Consider the following 10,034-nt stretch of genomic DNA (forward strand, 5'->3'; position numbering starts at 1 on the left):
TTCTCCCATGCCAGATTTCAATTCATAAATGAACATTTTGAGGAATGAGGCTCTTCAGTAAATCCTTTCAGCTGGTGAGGGCAATGGCCAAGGGTCTGGCTCATGCGGATGTCAGTGGTTGCAATGTCCAGGTACTGGGACTAAATGATACTGGTATTGCAGAAGCAGTGGTGGGAGTTTTTCATCCAGACAGTTGTGGAGAGCAGTTTTTGTCCTCTTTCCTAGAATTTCAGTTTTAATTCTAGTCCTATTAGTCCTAGTTACTCCACTTTTCTAGAACACTGTGAGCTTTCCAAACAGTTCTAATTAGAACTATTTCTAATTAGCTAAAATTAGTTTCTACTGCTTAAAGCTCCGGCTAATACAAAATGAATTGCCAGTGTGAGGGGAATGTCCTTTCTGTAGAGATAACACTGCAGTCACCTGCCTGCAGTTACCTAAGGAGTAAGTCAGGATGAAGAATTTAAAAATAACTGAGGCACAAAATGTTTTCTCTGATGCTCTCTGAAAGGAAAAGAGACCATCTGTCAAGGACATCTGATTTGCCAATAAAGTCCACTGACCCTGTTATCTATGGAAACATTTAGTGGATGTGTGAAGTTAGTTTTTATTAATTCTCTCTTGCATCATTATATGGAAGTATTTTATAATGATCTCAAGTCATTGACGACTTTTAAACTATGGTTATATATTTGCTATGATAGTGAGGTTTTGTAACACCTTGGATTTAGAGAAATTTCAGTAAGAAGTGGTGTAAGATAAAAAGTCTCCATCAAATGATGGTAACAGAAAGTTATCACAATAGGGGTCCTAAAAGTCAACTGCATAGTTCATCCAGTGATTCATTTTTTCCTACAACATCCTTGACAATCATTCAACCATATCTAGATGTCCTGTTAATGCTGAGCATTTGTGTTATGGTAGATATCTAATTCACTCATTTGGTTTAAATTCAGTAGCAAATTTTTGCCAGTAACCACATATAAATGTTTCATGATAATAAGTTTATTTGAGAGGAGAAAATCTTGATTTGTGACTTCATTTATTTCTTTAATTCTAACTTTTATTATTATGTGTTTGCAGTACATAATGATTATATTCATCGTCAGGAGTCAGTAACACAGTTTAATTCTTTTTACATCCCCTTCTCCTCCTCTCTGTTCCCACTCCCTCCATCTTTGTCCCCTTTCCCTGACTTCATTTAGATAATTTACTTCCTTGACATGTAAAAGGTAAAATCAATTAAGAAGCATATTTGACAATATATCTATAAAATAACTGATTTAACTATTAATTTATGTGTAGTATTTTTCTGTAGGTATCTTTTTTATAGGGATAGTTTCAAAATGTCTATAATGTAATCAGTAAGAATGTTACTAACACAAATCTTCAGAGATATAAAAATTCCAGTATCACCTTATTAATAAATATTCAGCATTAATAGGCTATCTAGATATGGCTTAATGGATTGTCAAGGATGCTGTAGGAAAAAATCCCTAGATGAACTAGATAGTTGATGTTTACGGTTCCTTTAAATCTTGAGAGTCTATGAGCATCTGTGAGCAGCTACGGTGTACCATTAGTTACTAAATTCAGACTCACAGTTTCACAAATGCATTTCATCTTGTGTGAATTTAATTCCATCCCAATTGTTCAAAACTGAGTGAAATTTAAGTAAGTAATATCCTTTGAGAAATTATCTATATTGAAAGAATAGCATTAAATGAATTGAAACTTTCAGGAAATTATCTAGTCAATTACAGATTCCTAGTTAAATATGAAACACTGTATTATTAAATAAAAACAACTTTTCAACAAATACTTCTAATACTTTTCAACTTAAATTACTGTTAATATATTTGTGACATATAAGTACATAAATGTCGTTTCCAAAATATGTCTCAAATATATCCATTTCTTCCAGCTCTATTTTAACATCTGTTAATTCAAATAGCCATGCTGTCCTTTCTGTGCTACTATGATGGCCTTTTCCCTGCTTCTGCTTCTGCCTCCTCCAAGCCAGCATCCACGGCTCAGTCAAAATGAACTTTTAAAATTGTCAGCCTTATATCACTCCCTTCCTGGAAAACCCTTCTGTACTTTCCTTCTGGCCAGAGTACAAAATTCTGGTTCCAAAATACGGCCAACAAGGCCTTCCTACACCTCCAGCTTCCTCTCTATTCCACCTCTCATTTTTAACTATAGTAATATTAAGTAATAACATGTACAATTGTTTAAATTGCACAATTCAGTGGTTTTTAGAATACACAAGAGTTGTGGAACCATTACCACAATCAGTTTTAGAACATTTCATCATCTCAGAGAGAAAGCTCTTCTATTCATTATTCTCTAGAAGATCATCCTATTTCTTTCATAGAACTTATCCCCATCTGTGGTTATTTGGGTACCATCTTGCTTATTTTGTGTCACTGTATACATGAGGACAAGGACCATTTCCATCCTTCTTGCTGTTGTATTTGCAGTGTCCAAAACAAAAAACATTCCCCAAATTCCACTGAATGAATGAGTTAATAAAGAAGTACTCATCATATATCCAGATATCTTTGAAGTCATACGATAGATTTTTAAGAAACAAACATACCTAAACGTACCCTCTTAATGACTGTATCTCACTAGAGTAGCAATTTCAGAAACCACACAGTTGTTTCCTAGTGCTACCATTTATTAAAATGTTTCTAGAATTCTTTTTTTTGGAATTGCCTTTATAGCCTAGAGTATTTTCTGTACATCATACCAGTTCTTAAGAAAAATCTGAGTTGTATAAAATGAAATCTGGTTCTATACTATAAGATCTAAATCTATACTATAAGAATCTATGCTATAAGAACTGAATCTATACTATAAGATATTTGACATATGACCCTTCAATGAATGTGGCAATGACAACTTACATTTTCAAAGTGTGGAGAACCACCCTTAGCTTGCTCATTAAAAAAGCAGTCATGTTTCTTTGTAACAAACATACTTGGAAAACTCAGCACAGAGCTTCTGGAAGTAACATACTTAAGATGTGCAAAAGGAAAATTGTAAATGGCTTTAGTTGAGATTTGTCATAGAATGCTTTTCATAAGAGTGTGCAAATATGCAAAAAGCAATCCAAGATTGACTTTGGAAACCCCTGAGCCAATCTTGGCTCTGACATTGTTATAGTTTAGATATAAAATATCCCCCAAAAGTATCATGTGTTCAAAGGTGAGGCTTTCTGGTGGTGATTGGATTGTAAGGTTGCTATACTCATCAGTGGTTAATCTGCTGCTCATAGCTGAACAAAAAGCAGGTGGGCCCTGGCTGGAAGTGGATCACTGGAAACATGATCTGGAGGGGTATGTTCGTGTCCCTAGCTTTCCCCTTCTTCCTCCTTCTCTGTTTCCTGGATGCCATGGGTTGAGCAGTTTTCCTCTGCCATGCTCTTCCAACCTGCTTTTTCTGCCTTGGAGCCAGCCAAACATGGACTGAATCCTTTGAAGCCATCAACCATAAACCTCTCTTCATCTTGAAGGTGTTAGGCTTTCTGTCCTAACAACAGAAAAGTGATTAATATGGACCCCTCTACCTCTGTGATGTTAGTAGGTTATTTGACCTAGCCAACCTTTAGCTTCTCTCTTGTACAATCACCAGATTCCCTGGATTTCCAAGAGTTAGATAAGATAATCCAATTCCAAGTGCAAGCCATACAGCAGGCTGTTAATGAATACCAGCTGCTATCAGTATACCCACCTACTAGTATAATCACAACAGCCCCTCCATCTCATACCTAAGGAATGAAGAGAGATTCGATGATTTGTCAAGAACAAGGCCCACAGTAGTGCACATTTTTATCCCGGCATTCTGGGAAGGTGAAGCAGGAGGATGGCAAGATCAAGCCCCACTGGGGCAATTTAGCAATTCCGCAAGACCCTGTATCAAACACAGAACATTTTTTCAAAGAGCTGGGGATATAGTTTAGTGTGAAGGCCCTGGATGCAAACCTTAGTCCTCTCCCTGCAAAAAAGGCCAGCTAGGTGGGGCTATGGGGAAAGAGAAACCCTGCTCCACTGCTGGTGGGAGTGTAGACTGGTGCAACCACTGTGGAAATCAGTGTGGAGACACCTCAAAGAACTAGGACTGGAAGTCCCATTTGACCAGCTATTCCTCTGCTGGGTATCTTCCCCAAAGAATTAAAAGAGTCATACCACAGTGATATATGTGCCCCCATGTTCATAGCAGCACAGTTTGTAATAGCTAAAGCTTGGAAACAGCCCAAATGCTCATCAACTGGAGACTGGATAAAGAAGATGTAATTTTTTAATAAAATGGAGTACCACTCAGCCATCAAAAACAAGAAATTAAAGACATTTATAGCTAAATGGATGCACATTGAGGTGATATTCTTAAGTGAAATAAACAGGACACACGTGTAAATACTGAATAGTTTCTCTGGTGTGAGAAACTGAAAGTGTAAATAAGGACTAAAAGATGTAATAGATAATGTGAAATAGGAAGAAAAGGGGCAAAGGGGAAGGGGAAGTGGGAGGGCTAGGAGAAAGGAAAGAAGGGAATGGAATTAATATGAGAAAATGGAAAAATGGAAACAAAGTCTTTGCAAATACGGAGGGATAGAGGGGTTGAAGGGAGGGCAGGGGAAGGGGGAAAAAATAAGAACCAAGAGAGATTATGTAAAGGTGCAAATTTCCAATGATGAATGTCATTATATTGTACACCTAAAATGTACCAATAAAAGGATATACAAAAAAAGAAATCTAAAGCAGGGGAAAAAATGGCCAGCTACTCAAAGCAGAAACTCAAAACTGGATATCCTGGCTCACAGTCCACTTCTTTCCATTTTAATACACAAAACAAGTCTGAGCTTGCAGAGTCTAATAGCTGGGAGGAGAAAGCTCCTTTCATGGCTATAAGCTAGCTAGAGAAGAATGTGGCATGTATACCTTCCATTGAAAAGTAAACAGAAAGACCTTTCTAGTCCTTTGCCTGCAAATCAGAATCTTTTTGTGCAAACTGAATTCATTTTGTTATCGCTCCACGACAAAACAGATCCATTACCATTCTCTGTCATTATCTCACCATCTTCCTTGCTCTGAGTTGTGTCCCATCTCTCAGAATGGGAGACTTTGGTTGATCACAATAGCCATTGGGAAGTCATAAGAGAAAAATAAAAATAACCTCCATTGATGCAGAAGAAAAGGTAAAAAATAACTTTCAGAGTAGCATGAACACTTTAATCTGAAAATTTTGCATAAGATTAGACTAGAATCTTTATGACCACGAACGTGTAAGTTGAATGTATATGACCCTCTTCATGATTTTATTTCACCTAGCCTTCAGAAAAAAAAAGCACATTCATAAGAATATAGGTTGAAAAACAATTTGAGGAAAATCTGAATTTTGAACAAATAATTCTGCTAGGTGTTTTTTACAACTATTGATTTTATCTTTAATTAACAGAATCTGAACTGAGGGAAATGACTCCACAAAACAAAAAAATTAAGAAAGATAATTTTTGCTCTGTTCTTCATAATTATTCTGTATTCTTATAGGATATTCTTATAACAAAGGTCACAACACTGTTGCTTTCAACAAAGATGAGATAGTAGGAGAAATGCAGCATTGTCCCTCTTCAGCTCCCCCAGTCTTCCAGAGAATGAACCATGAACCACCTTTGATCTTTACACAAAGGCTCTATTTTTTCACCAGGTCATATGTTCTGGGGACACATTTTCTAATTTGTCCAAAGCCCTTATACAGGCCAGGATGGCGCTGGCATAGGTCTTATAGCCATATTTTTAAAAATTGCATGGCAACATTGCCTGAGAGCAGCTTGCAGAGCACAAATCTGTTTTGCAAGAATGAGCAAACACTCCACCTCCTGGACATACAAGACAGTAACAGAAAATTAACCCTGAGTGAAAGCTTCCAAAGTTCAATTAGTAGTCGATTCACTTCATTCGTTCATGCATACTATTGATTTAATCCCTAAAATAAAGGAACTATGCCACTGATTAATAGATAAGGAACATTAGACAGAGTTCCATAAACACTGAAGAAGATTTAACCCATTGTTATAGGCTATCACTGTGTGATTCCATGCATATTATTGTGATTACCCATTAATTTATAACACTACACATTTAGCATAGATTGCTGAAAACATGTCTGTTATTTTCTGAATAGGAGCTAAGAAAAGGGTAGCACTTCCTACAACCAGATCATTAGCTCCTGGCCCCAGTGTGTCCCACTTACCCTTCGAAGAAAACACATGCCAAGTGCTTGCCTTTCAAGTGATCCCTGGGCTCTCTGGACGGGCAGCTTTTGGGCAGCTGCACGAGCTCCTCGGGCCTCCACACCCAGCTCAGGCAACATTAGCAGTCTGCATGTTTTAATATAAACAAGGCTAGTTGATTACTGCACGGTGACTTGTGTGTGTGTGTGTGTGTGTGTGTGTGTGTGTTTCCCTCTGTATGAGTTCTCTTTTTATTTTCCTTTATGCCCACAAAGAAAGTATTTCAGAGCTTTTCAACAAACACACAAATCCCTTCAAGATCACAGCTCTGACTTCCATGCATGCCTTTTTGAAATTAGAGGGGCTAGTGCTTTAATCAGGTCAATCTAGCTCTTTATAGATTTATCTATTCAGTGAAAACAACCCAGATAAATCAGTCTTCATTTTTCTCGCTTGTACTTAAAGCCGTTTTTAGTGCAGTGTGGAAAACAGTCCCTACTCATAGTGAGACCGTATGACACTGACACAGGGATGGGCACCTTGCGTGTCTGGCATATATCACATTTCCAAGTTTTAGGGAAAGCCATGGCTCAGACTGGAGCCAGTGAAACACAATGCATCTTCAGCTGAGTGGGAATGCTGGGATAATAACACTCTCTCTTTTTCATTGGGTATGAAGGAGAAAAGATGTAGAAGCCTTCAGGGACCCATTTAAAGGCCAGTGTGGAAGACCCTGTCTGATGCTGTTCTCCATCAAAATGGAAAGACAGGAGCTAGATTCACAGGGTTTGTTTGAGTCTTTAGATGTAGCTGTGGCTAAAGTCAGATTTACTGGATGTTTCAGTTATATAAACAGTGCTCACTTAGCTTCATCGACTTAGTGTTGAAACAAACAACTGATACAGCTCAGTAAAAGGCTGAAGACGTCTTTGCTGAGACTGAGGCATCACTGATACAGTTTGAAATCTTGCCTGGTTCCCCTACAGCTCAAGACCACACCTCTCTGAAAAGGTTCGACGCCTCAGAAGCTACACTAGCTACCTCTCCTTCTGATTTACCCTCATCCCAAGCTTGGCTGACCCTCTCCTTCCTCCATCTACCTAGAATGGGCAGAGTCTCGGAATCAGAAGACTCTTCAATCACAGATCAGAGTCTACGTGGTTTGAATCATACTACATAAGACAGAGGACTTGGAATAAAGCTTTCTCAAACTCAACTGTAAAGTAACAAGTCTCATCCTGGTATTGGGTGAGGTACTCCATGAACTACGAGGAGGAATACGCTCAGGGTCAAATTCACAGATTACCAGATAACTTTATTTCCTTATAGTTGGGCCCTTTTGCTCAAAATTAATAAGTGAAAAAAACTCAGAAAAGATGAAAGTGGTCACATATTTCTGAGGGATAACAATGTTAGCAAATTTTTAAATAATATTTGGACATGTGTATAGAAATTGAAAAGTTTTTCCATAGCTAGACTTACTCATATTATGAAACATGGTTATTTGGGTATATTCAGTGTGTGAAATTTTGTTGCTTAGTTCATATATATTTAATATGTGTGTACTTCTCTATATGTGTGTTTCATACAGATTTTTAAGTGTGGTTATAGCAATGTCAAAAAATAAAATTATCTGCACATATTTTCTGATGAACCAGAATAATTTCAAGACGAGGATGTCATATATCCCCTATTCTAGTAAACTACATGGTCAAGTCAGTGTATTGAGTCTGACTTAAAATTTGAGTGCCTTTGTGCGTTTTCACCGCCAGTATTTTACAGTATGTGAAACTCTCTACTAAGACTCGATTTGGCCCAGTCATTCTTCCTATGGGCTTCTGAACAGGTTAGTTTATTCAGAATTCTCCAACTTATTTCTCTGGGAGTGGGACTGACATTACAAATAAAGCACTTTGAGCTTAAACTTCGTTGAAGTCAAGCAGCAATTTTTCCATTGTTTATCTAAATTTTCAAATACAATCTTAGCAAAGATCTTCTCATATTGTAACCTAATGGTCATTTTATCTGTCTGTCTGTCTGTCTAGCTATCTGTCTACTCATCCATCTTTCATGTGTCAATCACCATTACACTTTAGTTTAGATGCATTTGCTAGACTGATCAAGTGAAAAAGTTCAGTATTTTCTCCTCTGAAACTTCGTGAGGAACATGAATGCAGAGTGGAGTCGTTCTGCTGGCTGGAACGAATGATGTTTGCTCTGAGAGCCTTTGCTGAATGACTGTTTGCAGGTGTGACCCTGCCATCCGTGTGAGTCGGCCCTTAACCACAGCGAATGAGCTATGGTCTGGATTTTTCAAAGTGGTTCGAGCTGTTGTGCAGGAGTTCACCTATCAGTACCTTAAAATTTTCCTTCGATTCCCTGCTTTTCCTTAAGTCTTCGCCATAGCAAACCTTTTTAACTTCTCGAATCAGTACAGTGAGGAACATTTACCAGTGTCTCTAATTTCACAAGTTTCTTTTTCACACTGGCTGATATTGTTTATGTAAAAATATCTATTTCTTGTTTGAACACCTCATAGCCATTCGGCAAATTTTAGTTTTCAAATTTTTAAATTTCTTTTCTGGTTAAGCTTTTTGCTGGTTTCATCTAATGTTCACAATACTCCATAGCCGTCATCCTTGGTAGGAGACACTCAAAGCTAAAAAATCTAGAAACGAGTGGAGGACTTGATCATTTCAGTCATCCCTATTCTGGAAAACTGAAGCCTTGCGGCATTCCTCAGACCACATACAACTTTGTCTACGAGAGTTGCAGACTTTGCTGTGCATGTTGGAAGGGGGCTGATGGACACTGGCAGATTCTGAGGATGATGGTGGCTCTTTCAGTCAGGAGCAGCAGGCCACATGATACTTGGATCAGATAATTGCCAAATGCAGCCAACAGTTTTCAATTCTTATTTGATCTCCAGACATAACAACAACATCAAGTGAAGCAAATGTTAGACTCTAGGGCTGAGTCAACAGTCGAGCATTTCCTGCACACTCCATAATGCTGTTCGACCGAGCCATTCCTTCACCTTTCTGTAAAACCTTCTACCCTACTGAGACTCATGCCATTCAGGAGCACTCATCACACCCTCCATCTTTTTATGACAATGTGTTGTCAGCTTCTCATTCTTATTCACTACATATTTTCTCTTAAATTTATTTTGAAATAATTTATATTTTTAAGAGTTCTAAAAATATTACATAGATTCCCCACATACCCATCAGCCAGTTTCTCCTGTTGTTAACCTCTTGTCTAACCATGGCACATTTATCAAAACTAAGGAATTCATAGTGTACGATGCTATTTAACTGAATGGACTTTATTTAAATTTCAACAGTTTTCCATTAATGTCCCTTTTCCAAGAGCCAGTGTTGTATCACATTGCAGTTAGTTGTCCTGTTTCCTTGGAGTCTGCCAAACTCTTTCTCCACGTTTCCCACCCTTACCATTCAACCTTGACAATGATTGGCTATTTTGTAGCATGTCTCTCAACTTGAGTTTGGTTGATATTTTCTTGTGATTACACTGCTACGGATTATGAGGAAGAGCGGCTTAGAAATGAAGTGCTCCTTCCATCACATTGCATCGAGGGTACATGATGCCATCAGAGTTAGTCTTGGCACCGGAAACTTGGATCACATGGTTAATGTGGTACCTCCCAGGTTTTTCCACTGTAAAGTTGCTATTTTTTTCATTTTTCTGTTTTTCATAGTCTCATAGAAATGCATCGCTAAGTCTAGCTCACACTGAAGGTGAGGACAATTAAGTTCTACTTCTGGAGTGGTAT

This window comes from Heterocephalus glaber, unplaced genomic scaffold, assembly GCF_053883595.1.
Source record: "Heterocephalus glaber isolate CG9 unplaced genomic scaffold, H.glaber_assembly_v1.0 deba00001472, whole genome shotgun sequence".
NCBI classification, from domain to species: Eukaryota; Metazoa; Chordata; class Mammalia; order Rodentia; family Bathyergidae; genus Heterocephalus; species Heterocephalus glaber.